Here is a 20,869-nt window from a genome sequence, read left to right as displayed (position 1 = left end):
ACACACACACACACACACACACACACACACACACACACACACACACAAACATACACAACACAGTTTCATTTCCTACGTGTAACCATCGCGAAAACCAAACAATCGATATAAAATGACATAAGCTGACAAGTTCCATGTGCCTGTAATTGCAGTAGCGCCCTTACCCTTCAAAATCGTAACGCAGTAATACCCACATAACATCACACATGCTTGGCGGCAAAAATAGATGAAGTGGCAATAGTTCCCTGGACGAAATTTTACACACGGAGCTCTAGTGCTACTAAAATTTGGATCGTTATGGGAGCGGATTAATCCGGCTAGGCCTATTTGTGTTGTAAATATAATTTGTAGGCCAAAATGAACTGCAAGCACGAACGGCAAGTGTTTCATCTTGTGGGTGGAGTTTGTCAGAAAGAAAGGTCCGTGCCGGAAACAGGATAGCTATATGCGCCTGCGCTTTCACGTTAAACTACAGCTCGAAGGGCGGGTCTTGTTTGAGCGACATGAATAAAGGTGGGCGTTTAAACGAAAAGCACTTAAAAAGTTTGCTTTTAAACTAAGCACATAAGAACGCTTTTCAATATAAGCGTAAGCGTTGGTCAGTTCAATAGTGAATAATTTCGTTTTTTATAACGTGCCTAACTTTCAAGTCCTGCCATCAATGTTTCATAAACAAATTAATTTGTCAATGTGAATAATAATGTTATAAATAAAAATAAAACTCGTGTTTTACGTCTATTCTTGCATTTCGCTATCAGTACAACGTTGCAAGTTTTTTTAACATGAAAGTCTATGCGTTTAAACGTTTTTATAAACGATTTTGTAAGTTTTAAAAAAAAGTGTAACTTTTAAAAAATAAGCAGTTTTTTGCCATCTCTAGACATGAACTTACAGTTTTGGCGAGACTGATATACTGATATATGATCGTCAATACGTTTTTCCACTGCGTGGTTGGTTTAAGGAAATTTGTACATTCCCACTTATTTGTGGTGACTCTAAGTTTTCTCAAAATTATGCACTCTCGTAGGGCTAGCACATGAGGGAGCGACTTAAGATACAGCTATTCGCGCCTCGCGCAAGTCGCGCATTGTTGTCCTAGTATTTCTTGTAGCAGCTTAGAACCGCTATAGAATTTATTTATTTATTTTAAAATACTTATTCGAAATATATTAAAAATTGTTCAAAAAAATTAAAGTAAGTCACTAAGAACATCTACTCAAGGTGAAGATCCGGAGGTGAGGGGAAGAATTCCTAAAGGTATAAAGGGTATAAAGCAACATCGATGGCTTTCTTATCTCAAAATTTATCTCAAAAGCTTTGACTTACCAAAAGCATCTAATTCGGAAGATGGTAAAAAAAAGAGACGTGTCTGCCGCGCAAAACTGACAAATCGTGGACTATCCCAACTTTGGCATGTAATTATTTAAAAAAAAAGGAAAGCTCTGTATCCTATTCATATACAATTATGCATCTTTCGAACAAATCTTAGTAAAAACAGGAATTACTTTAGATTAGGCCATTATTCTTGAAAGTAGCAACATATGATCATACATCAAAAGTCCTTTTATAACATTGATTTATTACCTTTTATGACATTAAGTTATGGGACGAACTAGTAGTGTGCCGGATAGTAAACCTGCCCATAACAGCTGCAGAGCCACTCAGAGCTTTAAATCGCAAAGATCTGTGGGTCACTGCCACCGCCCCTGAGACATAAATTGACAAGTCCCATGTGCCTGAAATTTCACCAGCACTCTTCTAAATCGGAACACAGTAATGCTGACATTACTGATTCACATGAAAGTCATGTACAAATAACACGAACTACTCACACGAAAAAAAAATGTTACATTTTTTTATACAAATTTATCGATAATTTTGTACAATTTTCAGGGTCGCCCTCAAATTAGACGGTTATACAAGAGATGCAGTGGCATCATACTGGTGCTGCAACCACGCCATTACTAATTTTCATTCAATATTTGAAACCGAGTTGTAGCGTCAATGTCGTGTGTGACATGCGCGCGCCACTTTTGTAATCAGAATTATCACAAATTCTAAAAATGATTCACGTCTAATTTGAAGACGCCCTTAGACTTCTCTCCTAAAAAGATGTCAATTTGCAGATGTGACCTTATTACACCAAGCATGCGAATTACATGTCCGATTATTTTTGACTAGCAACCAGTCCGGGATCACACGACACTCGCATTTGGGCTCGTTTGAGTTCCGTTGCAACTTTCAACCAAACCCGGAGTTTAGATACTACAAACACCGAAACAGCACTTTTGTAGTGGATTTATTTACTGTTACTTTTAATGTTTCAGAAAGGAACGTCCCTGATGTCCGAAGACTAGTAACAAAAATTTCAAGTAAAGCAACCAAGTCCTTCGCTACAAGAAACGTAGAAGCGCGTACATTGTAAAAAGATTTATGTTTTTTAAATTTCGTAATAAATAGCGTACGTTATTAATTTTTTTATGTTTTTTTTATGATACCAAGTCATGGGACGACCATTTCGTGCCTGGTGGTATGCGACACGTCTGTCCATAGCAGTTGCAGAGTCTCTCAGAGTTGACAAGTCCCATTTGCCTATAATTTCACCAGCAGTCTTACCCTTCAAAATTGGAACGCCTGGCAGCAGACATAGATAAGGTAGTGTAAAGGCAGTAAAATATCTATGGCAGTAAAGAGACAGGCCTGGTCGAACTCTTTAACAAGGAGCTCCACTGCTTCTAAACTACTTTTGTTTTTGGACTTTCGCAATGTTTTACTGTTTTTTAATTGCACATAAAACGGAGAAACTTTTTAAAGGTTGAACTATAGGAAGCTGTAATTGATACAAATCATACTGACAAACCGCAACAAATAGAAAAATATATATTTGTGAAATAATTAGAATTCTAATTATATTAATAAATAATATCTCAAAATGTTACATAACAGGTACAAAGACGCAATCGTATCGCAAAAAAGAACTATTTAAAAACAATATGAAATATCAAAAATTATGACGCTACTCGACCTTTATCTCTACCTTCGAGGTCGACAATGGAGCATGCAATCTAGTACACCTAAATAATGCCTATTCATTCTCGTCTCTCTCTCTCTCTCCGCTCTCGATTTCGTGCGAATCTTTGGAATATCTACAACATAGGGGATGGCACCTAAGCCTACGCCTAGTCCCCCGGTGATGGAAAGGGGAAGGCGGAATTATACCTATCGTGCAATTCCATCGCACACTCTCTGTGATATATCCTGTAAAATACCGATAAGCAGGCAACTTTACGGCGGTGTTCAATACGTAAGCGGAATTAGTGGAGGCGAAGCTCTGCAGTTTCGCCTCCACTAATTCCGAGTCACCTATAAACCTCTTGCCACGGTTGTCAATTGAATCCAAAGTGGTCAGTTGATATGTAGCAGACCCATCCCAAAGGTGGCAGCAGTACTCCATGCACGATCGGACTTGTGCTTGGTACAAATGGATTCAAATTAGACGTCAGGTCCATTCCAAGTAGCTGGAGACAGTCGGCTATCGGTATGGATATATTACGAAAAGTCGGAGTCAGCTCAAAGGGACTCCGTTTGGTGGAGAATGCAAACGCCTGCGTTTTGGTAGCATTTACAAGATTGGCATTGCCCCAATCAGAGACAGCCTGGAGTGTCAAATCTAAACGGCTAACCATGGACTCTCGACAAGACTGGATTTCCTCTCCACCTGACCCTTGCATTGGTCAAGTACCAATCTACAATTGTGCTGTCATCAGCATACGCAAAGGTACCTGGAAATAACATATCATTGATATGCAGCAGAAAGAGAGTTGCAGACAGTACGGAACCCTGAGGAATCGTCCATCTATCGCCATATGTTCGGAAGAGTAGTCTTCTAAGACCACTCGAATCGAATGTTCGCTCAAGAAATCCGAGATCCAATTGCAAAGGTCAGTTGGAGGCCCATAAGAGGGAAGCTTCATTAAAAGGCTTGTGTGCCAGACTCTGTCAAAGGCTTTAGAAATATCCAAGGACACTGCAAGTGCTTCGCCTTGCTTTTCTATAGCCTCGCTTCGTATGTGACAGGCATACACAAGAAGATCCCCAGTAGATCGCCCTCTTCGGAATCCGTACTGGCGATCACTGAGGAGGTCAAGGTACGACAGGAGACGGTTGTTGAGTACACGTTCCATAGTCTTGCAGATTATGGAAGTGACTGAGATAGGTCTATAGTTGACAGGGTCAGCTCTACTTTCCTTTTTTGGTACAGGTTGCACGTTTGCAAGCTTCCACGACCTGGGAACTATACCAGTCTCATGTGAGAGGCGGTACAGGTGTGTGAGAACAGGAGACTACTCAGGCGCACAGTTACGCAGGACTATTGCTGAATTCCAACTGGCCCGCTAGCTTTATTCACGTCTAGATTTCGCAGAGTTCTAAGTACCGCTTTTTGGCGTGTGCGAACTGGCGCCATAGTGCAGCTAGCCTTTGGTTTATGTTTTGTAATGTTTGTTTGGCTTGTCTGAATTTTAACAATAATTTTTAAATATTGCTTGTATTTCATTATTTTATTTAGTCGTAGAAAAAGTATTGTATGCAATTGTTACATAAATAATTGCATGCAATATTATATAATATATGCTGCTCTGCGTGGCAGACTAGAATGGTAACCATTCGGCCACAGAGGCAGTTACTTAATTTCACCAGAACCCTTTCCCTTCAAAACCGTAATGCGGTAATGTTCACATTTCTACTTGGCGGCAGAAATAGGTTCAAGGTACTTCCCTGGACGAACTCTTTCACATGCAACTCTATTGCCACCAAATGTACGGTACGGATATGGATTTACTCCGAGAGATTAGTGTAGGTATATCTGGTTAAAAAATCTCCGCTGTTGTCAGCTGATATAATAATAGAAGATTGGTTTAATTAATTCAGAAATTCTTGGGGGTCCATAGAGAGCCTACCTAATATAATGCATAGAAAAATTGACATACAATATATTGTGAGTAAATAGGCACTGTGGGCGTGACCTTTTTAAATTTTTGCGCCCGTTGTTGGCCATCTATTATTGGAGCGAGCGAAATGCACGTCACTGCAATCGCATTTCTACTTCTTTATCTTCTCGGAAAGGGTCCGTAGGCTCTTTGAAATTTTGAGAGATGTACATGATTAGAAAAAGGTTGAAAAACCCTGAGTTAAATGTATTGTTGCACCATTAGCACCAAATCGAATCCTTTTTAGCGTAAGTAAGCAGGCATTAGAGTGCTACACACGGCGACTTGTAGCAGCGATGCAAACGCGCGTTCGTGAAACGCGTGATTGCATCGTTACACTTGCAATATAAAGGCGATAGCAGCAATGCAAACGTGCGACTGCATCGATATAATCGCTTATATATCCCAAGTGTAGCGACGCAATAGCGCGTTTGTATCTACGTAGTCGCGCGCTTGCATTGCGTTTGTATCGCTCCTAAAAGTCGCCATGTGTAACCGCTCTTACAGATAAGCGAAATTTTATGTTACGGCGGCGTTCTGTTAATGCACCCCTTGTATTAGTTTAAATCACAAAGACGGACACACCTCATCGCTTTGGTCACGCAAGGGCCTTCTCATTTCATTGAGTGCATACAGGTTGCTAGCAAAGTCTAGACAGAGTGCAACGTTGTTATAGTCTAGAAAAAGCTTACAGTTTATTACAGTGCAAATTAAAATAATTGTAAATTTAATTAAGATAACGTAAATTAATGTAAATCAATATTTCTGTTAGTTTCTGTGTTTTAAGTGACGGGGCGAACAAGTCGTGTACTTGGTGGTAAGACAGTTGCAGTGCCAGGCAGAACCATTAACCGCTAAGATCTGAAAGGCACTGCCACTGCGCCTGTCGCCCTGAGACAAAAATTGACAAGTTTCATGTGTCTGTAATTTCACCAGCACCCTAACCCTTTAATACCGGAACGCAGCTAATGCTCACATTCCTACATGGCGGCAGAAATATGTAAGGTGGCAGTACTTCCTTGGACGAACTCTGTCACAAGGAGGTCTACTGCTACTAAAATGTGTTTGTGCGTGCGTGTGTTTGTTGTTATTGATATAAAGATCGAACAGACGCAAAGAAAAATTCCGTCGATCTGACTGGACTTTAACCAGTGCGAACACGCACGTAACCAAACCGTGGCTACTATTGACTTACAAATAAATGGACGACGGGTCTAATACAGAAACCACGACAAAAATGTCCCAAGTGAACCTATTTAAACGTAGTGACATGTAAAGGAATATGAAAAAGCTAAAACGTTGAATTTAAATTGTCATGTCATCGGAGTACTGTCTAATTTTGCTTGCTTCGCTGTCAGTCGAACAAACGAAGACTAAAGTGTACGCTCTGTATACGATTTTAACGCCCTATAAGTTCGGACACTTTTTAGCGCGGACCCGACGTCCATATAATTGTAAGTCAATGGTGGCTACCAATTTTATCAACTGTGATACAAGAACGAAACAGAAGATCTTGCGGATTTCTCTATGTTCTTGCTGCGTATTAGATTTAAGTTTTTTGCTATCTGCAGCTTCACCTGTGAGAAACTTATGAAGGTTTCCTCACTCAATTAGGTACCGGTGTTACTACTACTTTAGTACAGGTAGCCATGGTTAGGCAACATAAACTGGTTTGACCCTTGTCGAATCGAACAGGTTTTTTATTTGTGTTTGGTCGGTGTTTGTGTCAATAATAACATCTTTTTTATGATAATATCATTACCAATCTAGACAATATCCAAACTGACCAACTTCATACTTTGTCAGTAACATCACATGTGAAGATTTACGTTACTGAATTAGTGGATAATTTAGTTAATAGAGGGGGACGAAGTGACATTGCATTACTGGAGATGCTTTATTTGATCATGGCTCTACAGGCGGGTAGAGTACCCTGATCTAAGAAGACGCATTTAAAGTTTGAGACGGTGTAGAATGAAAACAAAAACTGTTAGAAAATCAATAAATTGTTTTATTTAGTACTTTACTACTACAATACCTATTTCTGCCTCCAAGCAGTAATGTGAGCATTACAGGGTTTCGGTTTTGAAGGGTGCTGGTGAAAATATAGGCACATGACAGTTACCAACGCACGTCTCGGGGTGACGGGCGCAGTGGCAGTGCTCCTCAGATCTTTGTGTTCTGAAGCTCTGAGTGGCGCTGCAACTGTTATGAACAGGCGTGTCGCTTACTATCAGGCGCTCGACTTGTTCGTCCCGTCACTTGGTCTCATCGTATAAAAAATGACTGTTACTTAATAACGCGCAAGGTAATTATAATTAATAATGTGGTTGTAAATAATAAAATAGTGCAAAATGGGATTTGCGTACTCTTACATTGTCCTATGGGTACGAGTAGGTACGCGTCGCATCGGCAAGAGTACGCAACCTCTTTTTAACCGACTTCTGAAGAAGGAGGAGGTTCTCAATTCGACTGTACCTATGTTTTTTTTGTAAGTATGTTACGCGGTAACTCCTTTTTTTGTGGACCGATTTTGATGATTCTTTTTTTTGTTGGAAAGCAGTGACCCCATTGAACCCCTAACGGTGGAAAACTAGGGTATGAATGACTTTTGAGGTTGGTGTTTTTAGTGTTTTTTCTGTTTAGTTTTTTTCTGCTCTAAATCTATTGGTAATCTGGGCGCCTCCATATCTCTCTGGTAATGACATTCTTTGCATTTTTTGTCTCGTTTTTTGGTCTTGCTTTTTGTAATAATTAACTATTATACAAAAATACTGACAGAGTACGCGCGAACCCTTGCAACATTATTGACATAGTTGCGTATAAACTGACAACTTCACTCATTTCACTACTAATCCCATATATATCTATATACGAGGCTACCCTACTGCTGTACGCCGCGTTTGAGGCCTTATCAGTAAGAGATACGAAGCACAATACGTGTAAAGTGTTTATTTATTTATTTACTTAAAAGAGTGCCAGGTAGAGTTGCTGGTGCTAGAAAGATGCCATCTAGCGGTGTGAGATGAAGCTAAATGTTGGAATCTTTGTATTGTTACAGTTGTTAGACATGTAATAAGAGCAAAAAAGACGTGCGTTTTGCGACAGCGGTCCGAGCGGAAGCGCGTGTCTTTTTCACTCTATTGCAAGGATATAAAGCTTTTTCACACAGTCACAAGTTGATTCCGCGGTAATAAGTGTGGTCTCTTTTTATCTAAAACTGTTATTTGGCAGTGCATCCCTAATCCGATACACCAGTATTGTTTCCCTTAGACTTTATGAATCAAAGCCCATGGATTCGTAGGTTGCATATAGGATGTTGTATTCAGCATATGCTGTAACTATTACAGTGGACGTGGTTATCGTGAATTGAGTCTAATATGAAGGTAGATGAGGGATGCAGCGCTGGTCATCTGCGTGATCGGTGCCTTATGTAATTAAATAGAACGTGAGAAGGTTCGGTATGAGAGAAGAATTTAAAATTGTATGAGTTCTTGCGGATAACGTTTACGGCAATATATGGGGTGTTTCGTGGCTATGCGACACGGAGGGACATGGTTCAGGTTCATGGAGACGGATTTTTGACGGAGAGATGGTGTTTTTTAGAAATAGAAACCACTTATTGTAACGCCACATTATAAAAAAAACACAAAAATAAAGACTAATATAACTAGAACAGAAATAACACAAAGAACAGCGTAAAAACATTTCAACAACAAGTTACATAATACTATAGTGACATGTGTGCGGCTGTGGCGTGTACAAAAGGATCCCATTCAGCTAAAGTCACAACCAAGACTAGTTGTGACGCTGGTTTTCAATGGGCCCTAGCCGAGTGAGTGAGAGTGACGGACGTATGCGTCCCGAAACAGAAAATAAAATTAAATAAACTACGTAAATACTTATATCATGAGTGTGTATAATGTTATTGCAGTGTGTACTCTTATATCGAATAAATACTTACATAATCTTTGCAATATATACATACAGGTATAAGTGTGTGTAGTGTGAAAACAAATTAATAAAATATTTAATACATATTTAAAGTACATTACTTCAAATATATTAAACAAGATTATCTATTTTCGTAAAATAAAAGATCTTTGACTAAAGTAAAACTAAACTAAAGTAAAAGTAAAAGTAAAACTTTTAAAGTAATTAATACACTACAATACAATGTAATACACTGTAGCCTCTTCCCATGTCCTTGCAAGCGTGGGCGGCGCAAGCTCTGTGGCCAAAGCGGTCGAGAACCGCCAAAGACTCAAATACGCCAAATTTGCTCAGTGCTACAATTTTGTGTCTTTTACGGTTGAAACCCTGGATTAATGGGGGCCACAGGCGAAACTTCGCCTAGTAGAAGCCTCCGGTGACCACAAGGCTGGCAGTTATTTCCACCAATGAATAAGTTTAGCAATTCAAAGGGGAAATGTTGCCACCCTTCTGGGCACGATGCCCCATGGTACGGCCCCTGAGGAAATTTTCTATTTATAAACTTTTCCATTTGTTTTATGTATCTACCTGCTACTATAATATAGTATTAAGTAATAGTGCTTGCCTGGGGGCCTACTATGAGCTCTTAGAGCAATCCTTATTTGACAGGCAATCCAACTTACAGAAGTAGGATTGCCTGTCAAATTCGTACTATGACCTCACAAAAACAGTTCACTGTCCATGCAGTTCCCCCTTCGTCCATGCAGTTCCCCGTTCCCCATTCGAAATCCGTTCACTTTTTCTTTCTTAGCAAAATCGTATCATGACGTGCCTTGATTCTTGATTTTTGTCATGCAAATCTGTAAAAATAAGCAATTAAAAAAAGTTACTCCGTGACTACCTTTTTTTAGATTTTGTTACATTTTTAAGAAATTTCGTTTAAGTTTTATTATATTTTCAGTTACATAATTATTTGTCATTTACTATATGTATAGCCAATTCTCAATAAAGAAATACTATTAACTATTGAGCGTTTTTCGAAAATTTTAGTTTGAGTTTTCAATCTTTAAAGTATTGTTGATAAATTATTGGCATGAATGTTATTGCAATTTTTAAATGGAATTTTAATCATTTTAATATTTTTATTGACCGAAAATCGTAAAATAATTTTAAATAGTGCCAAAGTTGATTTTAATGCAATCAACGAAAATGTAAATGTAAAATACAAGATACGTTCCAATTATGTTATCATATTACACTTCACCTTATTATTTTAATGATAATGACTAAATATGACATGTAATTTTGTCGTACGACAAATTGTAAAGTACGATTGAAAAGTTGCCGATATTACAAAACAACGTAATAAGTATGATTAATAATAAAATTAATAAAAATGTATAATTATTCTTACTTTGAACACAATCATACATACATACATCTGTCTATTTCTTTAATAAGATTTAGTATGTAGGTCCATCTCGCTCTTAGTAGATGTCAGCTAGCCAGCCACAGACAATAATTAACGTTTAAAAAGTAAAATTCATCATCCTGCCATGCCATTCCCGTTCAACTTTGTGTAGGTCATGATACGAATTTAAGCAATTCAGTTTTGCCACGTCAAGTGAATTGCATGGAACTTGGCTGTCTGGTTATAAGCTCATAGTAGGCCCCCTGATTTGGAAATCGAATCGGCCAAATGCGAAAAAAGAAACATTTTGTATTTTTATGACGCCGATCGCACGGGTCAATTATAAGTATTTATTCCTTTTAAGTAACAACGGGGTTGCCATATGAAAATAAGAAGTGAAGTTGATGGTTAATGCCGTATAAACCAGCGAATATTGACAAGACAGTCTTTTTGTATGAGTTATGAGTACTAGGAAAGTGAACGCCCGAGCGCGGCCGCTTTCTGTGAATTGACCTTTTGTATGTTCAAATTTTTTGTATGTTTAATAATATTTAATGATGCATAAACAAGGGAAACCTGTAATTAGCCTTACTTTTAGCCTATATATACCATGTAAAATAGTTTTTGTAACGCCGTTGGTTTTCTGAATAAATAAAAAAAAAAAAAAATAATTACGAGAAAAGTGGAATTAATTGCAATAGTCTGGGGTTATTATTTCATCACGGACTGAATGAATTGATACGAACGAACGAAGAGTGAATAGGCCAAATTATTATAAAGCAGTGATGAGGTTCTTTCCCTCAACGTTTCCCTTATGGTTTTATTCCGACATATACAATCTTTTCAATTTTTATAAAAAAAGGCTGAGAAGCTTTAGGGTTAAGGAAAACGAAATAGGAAAACAAAGATAATGAGAGAAAACTTGATAAAAATGGTGAAAGCGCAAAATATAATAAATATAATTTCATGCCGCTGTCTCGCGCAATTGTTGGACGTTCAGTAAAAGGCAGAGAAACACGGTTTTGCTTTTAAATAAAAGGTTTTGCATAAATTACTCCAAACAAAATACTAACTATTAGCGTCAATCCTAGTCTAACAGTAGTAGTAGAAACACAAAAATGAAATTGTTGCCCTCGTAGCAACATCTATTCGACTTCGGTGGCCCGACAGCTTTCCCCGTGACTGCTGAATAAGGAATGAGGAGGTCCCAACTTCGATTCCCAGTAGCACCCAATTGGGATATTACCTTTTCGAAATTGGTTGTGATCCGAGTGTTCTGGGTAGTGCCCCGGAGTAAACTTTTTATTTTTTACTTATAATATCAAGTAAAGGGAAAAACAAGTCATGCGCCTGGTGGTAAGTGATACGCCTGTCAATATCAGTTGCGGTACCACTAAGAGCTTTATGTTGCAAACATCATTACTCATTACTAACAAGCTCAGCTCCCGCAGCACGCCGCCGAAATAAAGCTATTATATCCGCATTTAGCTGTCAAATTCGAGTGATAGTGAATTTTATCACAATACTGACGTGACGTCATGTTTGTCGTATCGCGACTAATGGCTGGAAAAGAATATTGCAGCGTCAAACATGGCGGCAAGGTGATACACAGCTGATTTTAAAACATTTTGACAGTTCTGCACAGTAATTTTATCAACATAAAAGTTGAGCGCGACAAACGAGATAAAAATAAATAATACAAATAAACAAATTGATATGTATACATAAATTATGGGAATGCAAGAATTGGAGAGGTAAGGAGAACATTTTTTTTTACCAAATAAACGAAAGAACGAATGACTCTAGTGCGGAATCTTACCCATTCAGTATTCGTAATAAAAAAAATGACAACGTAGCTTTAATAATTGAAATAAATATGTCACGGGGAGTTTTATCAAGGGTTTATCACACATTGCATTCCATGCTACGACCACAGGTCTATTAATTTTAAACTTTCCATATTAAATTATAAATTGCCGTATCATACATACCCTTAGAATGTTGTACCTTGCTTTAGCAGACTCAATTATGGGGCTAGTAGCTACGGGCGTACTCATAAAACGCACTTTAATAACATATATATTAATTACAAGTTAGCATAAATAAGACAATTGTATCAGACAAAATAAAAAGTAAAAAATATAAAGATAACGATCTCGATCTTTTTAACCACGGCCAGGTGATGTCGGTCGTTTCGGTGTTCTTTAACAAATCACATATGTCAATAATATTGGATCAATTCGAAACTATCAATTTTTAACAAAAACAAACAGACGAAGTCAAAATCAAACAATCATTTTATTCCACAGGTGACATTTTTACACTTGAAAACGTCATTTTAAAGCTAGTGTTCGTTCACTGTGCTGACTTTCCTGAGAAGAACGAGCAAGAAACTCTAGGGATTGCTCTTTTCAAATAAACTTAAATGCTGTGGAATACTATACTTTGAATCATATTTGTGTGGAATCTATATAGTCTGATGTCGTCTTCCCGTACGTCTATATGCAACACGTAGTCTTCAATTTTGCAATATGACTTTTCAATGAAACGACTTTTAATATAAGTTTTAAAGTTAGGAAATGATAATTTAATATACGCTCCGGAATCTTATTGTAAAAACGCTCACAGTTCACCATAAAGGAATCGTTTACCTTAGTTAAACGAAATAGTGGTACAGATCAAGTCAATTACCCAAATTAATTCGCGGCACTTTATTAAAAATAAAGTGGCGAGTTAATTTGCGGTGCATTCTACTTCCGTACAAAGCCGTTTAAAGGGTTTTTGGAAGTAGTCTTACTATAAGTTTTAATTGTATTGTGTTTTGAATAAAAAAATAAAAAAGAACACTGCGACTGGTTACGTCGCCCTGAACTGACAAGTCGCATTTCACCAGTACTTTTACTCAATACTCAATATTTTATTGCAAAACCATAATATGTATAAGAAAATACAACAAAGACCAATATTATGGACCCCTTCGGGCACGCAATATAATGGAAAGGAGAGAGGAGCAAGTGCAAACAAAACATAAAATATATGTGTATGTAATAATAATTGTTATTTAATTTACTATATATTATTTCATTTTACTTTTAAATATACATATATATATATATATATGTATATATATCGATATATTGTATTTATATATTAATGTGTGTTTATTTGTTTAACTTTTGTTCCCGCGTGTCAGTAATATATCATTTAAGTATTCATTAATACTATAATAACATTTTTGTAAGAGTAACTCTTTCAACTTTTTTGTAAATTGTATATGTACTTGTATAGTTTAGATTTAAGCGCGAAAGTGTTTGTATTTGCGGACGAATTTACACATCTCAAAAATATATAAACAAGGTAAAGCAAGTATGTTATGCTTTTGAAAATGTGGCTTGCAACTATCAGTCTGATGTAAATTAAATATAATCCGGATTATTTTTTTTTGGGTGATAAAGAGATATGGGGCGTCTGTACTGTTACCCCGTAAAATTATGCCGTAACTCAGCCAAGCATGCGCATAGGCGTAGTATGTTACTATTGTCGTTTCTATACTAGTCGTCTTTTTTATTTCGCGCAGTGCATAAGAAAACTGGGATAGTTTTGAGTTTATTTTTTGGATATGTCCTTTCCAATTTAAGTGTGTGTCTATAACAATGCCTAGTAACGTGAATTCTTTCACGCATTCCAAATTTGTGTCATTGTACTTAAAATTGATATTTAAAGCAGATTTTTGATGAGGATGAAAAGTCATTAATTTGGTTTTGGAAAAATTTATTTTGAGGTTATGGTCTTTCAACAAGTCTGATGTTTTAGTAAGAAGTGTATTTAGTTTTTCGTTAATATTAATATTGTTCTGACATGAAGTTAACAAAATACATCGTCTGCGAAAAGTACACATGGTTCTTCCATGATTTTAGGAAGATCGTTGATATAAATCAAGAATAATAAACATCCAATGACACTTCCCTGCGGGAATGATGCATTAATAATTTTACAATCGGAGCGTACGTTCATGATATTTTTAGTGGTGTTATCAAAAAATTCAATTTCAACATATTGTTTATTGTCTATCTTTCAAGTATGATGAAAACCAATCATAAGCAGAACCGCGTATACCTATTCCGTACAAATTTTTAGTAGAATATTGTGCTGCACCCTATCATATTCTTTCGTCATATCTAATAGGATACCTACACCGTATTGTTTATTTTCTATTATTTTTATAACTTCTTTTATATATTTATACACGGTTAAAATTGTTGAACGGTTCTTTCGAAATCCATTTTGGCATTCATAAAAAATTTTAAATTTCTCACAAAATTTTACGACGCGATTACTAATAGCTTTTGAAAAAATTTTTGAGGCTGTAGGCAGAAGCGCAATCGGACGATAGTTGCTAGGATTAGTTTTATCGTCTTTCTTGTGTATCGGTTTTATTACGGTCTTTTTCAATAGAGTTGGAAAAGTGCCTTCATCAAATGGTTGGTTAATCAATATAGTAAACGGTAAAGTTAATTCATCTACACATTCTCTCAATAACATAGGTGGTATTTCATCTATACCGTGGCTTAGTTTGTTTTTTAGGTTTTTTATAATTTTATTTACTTCGAGGCCGTCGACATTGTTAAGGTACATAGTATTTTCGGTCGGATAAAGAACAGGACAGCCGCGAGCACCGACCTGCATGCGGATCGAGGCAAAAAAACTATTAAATGTATTTGCAACTAATTGAGGATCTGAGCTAAATTTATTATTTATCATTAATTTTATATTATTTTTTTCCCTCGGATTTATTTTATTTGTTCTCTCATTTATTATTTTCCACATCGTTTTTGTTTTATTATTTGATTGGTTTATTCTATTAATATATTGAATTTTTTTTAGAACAATTTACTGTTTTCTTTAATAATTTAGCATATTGTTTATAATGCTTTTTTATTATTTGATTATTTGTTTTTGTTGTTAATATTTTCGATAATCTTTTATTTTTACAGGATTTTCTAATACCTACAGTTAACCAATGCTTTTTAGATCTTGGTTTTATTTTCATGCGCCTTTTTGGTATAGTTTGATTTAATATTCTTGTTAATTTGTCGTGGAACGCTTTATAGTTGTCATTTATATTTTTGTATGGACTTATTATTTTGTACCAATCTATAAGCTGCAGTTTCAATTTGAATTTAGTTATATTGTCCCTATTAAATGTCCTTTTTTCCATGTATCAATCTGTTTGTGTAATTTGTGTTGTAATTTTAAAGTAAATAATTGTTCCTGAGTGATCTGAAAAGCCTAGTTCTTCTACAGTCGTGTGCAAGTATTTATTATTAAAGTTAGTGAAAATGAGATCTAAGCATGTAGATGATGATTCTGTTATATGGGTTGTGTTCTAATATGTTGATTACATTTATGTTCCAACATTAAGTTCAAAAATTCATAGGTAAATTTGTATTAAAATCTCCGCCGATAATTATATTAGATTTTGAATATTTGTTATTTAAATAGTTTAAAATTAACTGTAATTGATTTAAAAATACGCTCTCCTCTCTTCTATTCCAATGCACTATAACTATTACTATATTTTCCTTATTTAGTTCAACCGCTGTAATCTCCAATACGTATTGAAGTGACATGCTAGTTATATCGTATATCTCTGTGTATTCTATATGTTCTTGTAAGAGTATGCAAACGCCTCCTCCTGTCCTATTTTTTCTGCATAATGATGCTACAATCTTATAACCGCTAAAATGTAGTAATTTTAGTTTTTCTTCTGTTAGCCAAGTCTCAGAAATACATATAGCCTGGTATATAGGATTTTCTTGTAAAAATGTTTCCACTATATGTTGCTTGTTGTATATGCTTTGAATAAGATTTGATATAAGATTTGAAATGGTTGTTCTGTATTATCGAAAGGAATCATTATGTTTTTCAATATTTTCAGTGAAATTGTGATTTTGTTTTGGTATTGTTTCTTCTTCGACTTTATTCCTTAGAGAATTTGTAGTATCATTTGTGAGACTGTCGTCATTTACGTTAACTCTTCTTCCTTCGATGAATAATTGATTATATCTTATTATCGCGTGTAAGCCATTTTTTCGTGCTAAGAGCATTTCTTCTCGCATAGCCTTTCTTTTCTTTTGCGATGAACTGTCTAAGAAGTCGCATATAGATAATCCAGTTCCATGTAAGTAGCTACTATTATCTATTAAATATCTTACCATCCTCTTGCTCATCAATTCAATCACAAGCGGTCGGTTCCTGTCTCTTTGATATCGGCCTATTCTATATGTTTCCTCTATGTATCCGCTTAAGTCTACATTTAACAAATCTTGGAATATTCTTTGAATCCTATCATATAAGTCACATTCGGGTTCTCTATAATATTTTTCTAAGCCTAATAAAGTACGAATTTCTTACGGTCGGTTTCAGATTTTTTCTTGTTTTCACTAATGGGTATGGTTGTCGTTTCTATATTTTTAATTTCTTTCTTCAGTAAATCGTTTTCTTTCCGGAGTATATCTATTTTTGTATAAAGTTGTTGTATTTCCAATATTCTATTCTCATTTTGCTGAGTTAAATAATCTGTGTCCTTTTTAATTTCCCCTTTTAAAACCTTCATTGCTTCCTGTATTTCTGTCTGTATTGTGATCCGCAGCTGAGTTATAATATTCTTGTTATTTTCGTGGAGTCTTTGTACTATCATTTCACTTATATTTTGTAAAGTTAATTCAGCCTGGCTGCCAGATGATAGACAATTTGTTTCAGGATAAATGGCATCACCCAGAACAGATGTGTCGCTAGAATTCAACGTATCTTGGTTCTGTTGTGGTGCCGTATATTTCCTAAGTGTTACATTATCTATTTCTTGTTGTTTGCGCTGGCGCTCGGTTATATTTTGGTCTAAAGGCTTAACCGGTGTATCCAGATTTCCGGTTTTTGGGATCTTGCAGTAGCAAGCTTGACACCGCCATTTTTCTTTATGCTCTGATGTCATTGTGTTATGAAAGCGCTGACTAGAAACATTGGCGCATTCTAGGTCATATACACAGTGACAATATGCGCATGTAAGATTTTTCCTTTTGGGAAGTTTTTTATGGCATCCAGCACACAATGAAGACATTTTATAATATTGCTATGTCTCAATTAGCCTTTACTCAGTAATCAAAATTACTGCAATTGTATGTCTCCAAAAATTTCCATCCCGCTCTCGGTGTTTGCGGACGTGTGCAAATTGTTTATTTTATTTTATATTTTTTTCTTGTCTTCTGAATATTTTGACCTGACTCGCTTAAATCCGGTAAACATCGGCCGCTCTCTTATTATCTTGAGGCTATCTTCGTAAGACTGCGCGTCCATTTTGGATTCCATCGGACCTTTCGCTCGGCGTGCCGGTGTCACTGAACATCGGTCCCTCTCTTACTATCTTGGGGCTGTCTTCGTAAGACTGCGCGTCCATCTTGGATTCTGTCGGATCTTTCACTCAGCGTGCCTGACGTCAGTGAATGACCATCACCTTGTGCTGCGTTGTTGCGTCACATGTGTCAAAGGTGCTGTGTCAAACCTCGAACCCTCCCGACATCTGGCGGATTCTACTGTGAGTCAAATGTTGAATTACATTTAAGAGAAAAAACCTTACCTTGCCTTGTCTGGCTGAGAATCGAACGCGGGCTCCGCGCATCGGTGGTCCGTCGCCCTACGGTTGTGCCACCGATCGGTGATCACTGTACGGCGAAATTTGGGTACCGGTGCTGCTACGCAAGACAAACGTCATCTGGTCTACGCACTCTGTAGCTACGGAGGCGTCAACGTCACACTGCTACGTCGAGTTCTACAGGTTACTCCGAACTGCTACGCGCACTCTCCGTTACTCTATTACCCTTTCCCTGAGTCGCCACTGTGAACCGCGAGTGGTGAAATGGCTAAAATGGGTACATGTCTGAACAATAGTATAACCTGCGCCGCTTGCCAGATGGAACTTTCGGTAGGCGAGGAGTTTTTGCGATGTATGGTGGAGAAATGCGGTAAATTGTACCACTATGAGTGTAACAATAAGACCCTTTCTGCCGATGAAAAGGCCATTTGGGTATGTCCTGAATGTACTTGTAGTATTAGAAAAGGAGGCGGAAACTGTGATATTATGGTTGGTACCTCTCTTAATGCCAAAAATGTATCGCTAAGGAAGCCCTCTTCAGGCCCGACTTCTACCCAGCAGCGCCAGCGACTATCAGAAGCCGATATATCCATGCCTACCTCTCCCACCTTGGAAATCCAGCTACTTCGCGAGCAAATAACATACCTGACAGAGCAGCTTGCGGACGCGGTCGTCACCATAGGGCGGTATCACACTGCTCTTACCATATGTACGGGTAAGGTAGAAGCAATCAGCGAGAGACTCATGGTGCTGGAGCATTCCATAGAGTCTCGTGGCCAATCTGCTACGACAATGACACCGGCACCTGGTGGTGAAGTTGTGAAATCGGATAAACCAAGGAAACCGCGTAAAAGGAGTCACAACCGTATCAATAAGGAGAAACAGCATGTCACAAAAGCAGTCACTAAACCTGATATACCAGTATTCGTGCCACCCAACGAAACTACCACAATTACGACCCCTAATACAAACAACTCGGAAGTTATCGAGCAGAGGAGTTCCAGGACAGAAAACATATATACTGAGGACCTTGATGACTTCACGAGCGGAAAATGGGAGGAGTTCCGATCTGGAAAGCAGAGACGGCTGACATCAATACGCTGCACTGCAGGCCCTAACATCACCTCTCTTAGGGCAGTCGAGGAACGTAAATATATCCACTTGTGGAACATGGTGTCTGGTGCGGATGAAGCCCGAGAATACCTGCAGATCCTATGTCCGGGGGGAACTTGCACGGTGGAAGCGCTCAAATCCAGAGGTGACTACAAGTCGTACAAACTGGGTGTTCCTGCTGCATACTTTGATAAGTGTATCTCGGCGGACGTGTGGCCTGAAAATGCTAGGGTAAAAATGTGGTTTTTTCCAAAACGAAAGGTGCACGCAAGAAGTGCAACGTAGCCCTACAAGTGACTCTTCCATCAGCTTAGCGTATCAGAATGTCAGAGGTCTAAATACCAAATTAAATTTCTTTAGACAAAGTGTTCTTACTCACGAATGCGACATTATTGCCATCACGGAATCTTGGTTGTCGGAGTCGGTCGAGAATTCCGAACTAGTGGGAGGTGAGTGGAGTCTTCTGCGCCGTGACCGTGCTACTGGCCGACAGGGGGGAGGCGTGCTAGTGGCCGCGCGGCCTGGTATAACTCTGCGACGTAGACATGATTTCGAGACTGCCGGCGGCGAGGACCTTTGGACATCTTTCGTGATGAAACAAATCAACTGTCATTTGTGTGTTGTTTACATCCCACCCAATGTTACGGACGATGTGTATTTGTGTTTCTTTCAAAAAGTTGAATCCTTTATCAATTCTATCAGTGGTGTTGTGGTTATTGTTGGTGACTTGAATCTGAACCCGAAATATATGTCCGCTAGTATTCTAAGTTACTATAGTTATTTTACTGCAGTTTGTAATCTGAGAGAGATGAATGAAGTTTCCAATGCGTATGGAGGAATGTTAGATGTGGTGCTGGTGCGAGAGCGCACCTGTTGTGTAAAGGTCAGCGAACTGGAAGAGGGTGGGCTAGTGCCATTGCGCGACATTTATCATCCTCCACTGGATATCTCTATACCACTCCTTGATAGCGCATCCATTCCCATCAAAGTTCAACCTAGTAATATCAGCTCAAAGTGTGACTGGAACTTTTCCAAGGGTGATTATGACCTTCTTTACCGGTTATTATCCGAAGTGTCTTGGAAGGAAATCCTCGAGACCCGCGACGTCAACGTTGCTGTGGGGCTTTTTTACCGGTTAATGTACGGCATTTTTGACGCATGCATACCTAGGAAGGTAAGGTCTAACAAGACTTGTAGACGTTATCCGGTCTGGTTCACTGCGTACCTAATCAAAGACATTAAGCTGAAAGCTAATCTTCATCGAGAGTGGAAATGTACTGGTGACCGTGCGGTTTATGCTAAGTTTTCAAAGCTCAGGGCAGATATTAAACAGCGAACATCACTGGCATACGACTGTTACTTACACAGTATTCAGTCCAAAATAAGTAGCGATCCCCGTGCTTTCTGGCAACATATGAACAGCTTAAAATCCAAAAGTGGTTTCGAGTGTAAGGTTACCTACGAAGGCAGGTCTTATGAAGGTAGTGAGGCAGCGCAGGCCTTCTCCGATTTCTTCTCTGGTGTCTTCCTGAAGCATGAGCCCCTCCTTGACTATGAAAAGGTTATTCGCGAAGACTCTACACGCTCTGCTAATTATGTACATATTAGTAAAATATCACTGTTTGATATCGAGACCGGCATAGCTCGTCTGAAGCCCCAAAGCGCCCCAGGTCCAGATAGTTTTCCGGCGTTCATTTTGAAGGGATGCAAAGACTGGCTAAAATTCCCGCTAATCCACATTTTTAATTTAGCTCTGAGTACTGGGGAGTACCCCTG

The 20,869-nt window shown here is 37.9% G+C and overlaps 1 long non-coding RNA gene across 1 annotated transcript in view; it reads left to right on the top strand.

Annotated features, from left to right (window-relative positions):
• LOC113227496 overlaps positions 1–2,410 on the top strand; it is a 7,267-nt gene extending 4,857 nt beyond the window's left edge. Inside the window, exon 3 of the long non-coding RNA XR_003310202.1 lies at positions 2,328–2,410. This is a non-coding gene — a long non-coding RNA (uncharacterized LOC113227496). The remainder of the gene's footprint in view (positions 1–2,327) is intronic.
• The last annotated feature ends 18,459 nt before the right edge of the window (positions 2,411–20,869 follow it).

This window comes from Hyposmocoma kahamanoa, unplaced genomic scaffold (assembly GCF_003589595.1).
Source record: "Hyposmocoma kahamanoa isolate Upper Pololo Valley unplaced genomic scaffold, ASM358959v1 210, whole genome shotgun sequence".
NCBI classification, from domain to species: Eukaryota; Metazoa; Arthropoda; class Insecta; order Lepidoptera; family Cosmopterigidae; genus Hyposmocoma; species Hyposmocoma kahamanoa.
This window is presented reverse-complemented; position numbering and strand designations above follow the sequence as displayed.